The 1380-nt window shown below is 28.1% G+C and overlaps 1 long non-coding RNA gene across 1 annotated transcript in view; it reads right to left on the minus strand.

Annotated features, from left to right (window-relative positions):
* The window catches only part of LOC110267391, a 17263-nt gene that overhangs the window by 622 nt on the left and 15261 nt on the right, over positions 1 to 1380 (minus strand). The window lies entirely within an intron of this gene.

Raw genomic sequence — 1380 nt, forward strand, 5'->3', positions numbered from 1 at the left:
AAAGTATAAAAAGCAAAAATAATTAAAATATTTTTTTCGTAAATTTAATTTAAAAATATAATAAATATGTTTGTTTTGTACATTTTCATCTAATATAATCATTTCTAAGTAAAGAGACTCTTTTTTATTTGTGGGTGTTAATGTTTTCCATAGATGAACCACGCGAACTTTGATAAATCAATTGTCTTTTTATTTGTTGATATTGTCCAAAGAATGATACTCCATTGAGTAAGTTTAAGATGTTGTGTAGTTTCGAAATTAATTTTTTGTGCTAAATTTGATGTCATTTGAAAGAATAGTGATAAGAAACTTACATAAATAGTTCAAATAGTATGGAATTTGAATATTTGTAATGTAAAATTTATTATGATTATTAATATTATTATTACATTTGATTATGAATGTTTATTATATTTAATGAGTTATTTATAGAAATTAACAAATTAATTATTGGAGTTATAAATTTATTGTATTTATTATAACGATGAGATATATTTAGTGAGATATAATAAATATATGGATATAGATTGAATGTGTTTGTAAGTTACAAATTTGACTACAAATTTTGTATATTTTATTTTTTTTGCTGATTTAAAAATAATAGTTGATTTAGCAAAGACTGAGTGATTGATTCTAATATTTTGCCAAGTAAGCGATGTTGTTGACATGGAATTAATAGAAAGAAAAAGATGTTTTAAAAATAACGTGAATAAACTTATATATCTACTTTTATATATTAAAAATAGATGAGCCTTTCTTTGCTCTCTTTTCTTTTTTTTATTTTCCTCTCAAACAAACATGGCATAAATGTAAGCTATAGAATCTGAACGACAAAATGAGATTCCCATTGAGAAGAAAGCGAAAATCAACTAAAGGAATCAGGAAAATTAAATGGAAAAAAGTTTGAATTGAAGAATGATTAGGTGTCAGTGCAAGGGAATGAATGGTGAAAGAAGGCACTTTCTAAGGGAAGTGGACAAAATTTACCTACATATGATTAGTAATTAGGTTAAATGATTGATTAAGAAATTGGTTCCAGCTATGTCAATAGGCAAGAAATCATTTGAATTGATAAAATGATTAGCTTTAAAATTTGAATTTTGTGTGTACATGCAGCAATTCATTGTGAAAGAAGATTGCATACGCTTCCAAGTGGTGAGGATGCTGAAGAACTCCCCTTTTCTTTGCATAAACAACGGCAGATTGAGCATCAGACGTGTCGATCACGAGGAATGTATTGTAGTGACATTGTACTGTTAACTGCCAAATGCACGGTCTAGCATAAACTCTAGTCTTGACTCTTGACACAGCTGAACAGGCGATTGCCAAATTGACACGCATTCCGCTGGGTTGAGTCTCTGACAAAGAAGTGGGGCCCAC

Source organism: Arachis ipaensis, chromosome B10 (genome assembly GCF_000816755.2).
Source record: "Arachis ipaensis cultivar K30076 chromosome B10, Araip1.1, whole genome shotgun sequence".
Classification (NCBI taxonomy): domain Eukaryota; kingdom Viridiplantae; phylum Streptophyta; class Magnoliopsida; order Fabales; family Fabaceae; genus Arachis; species Arachis ipaensis.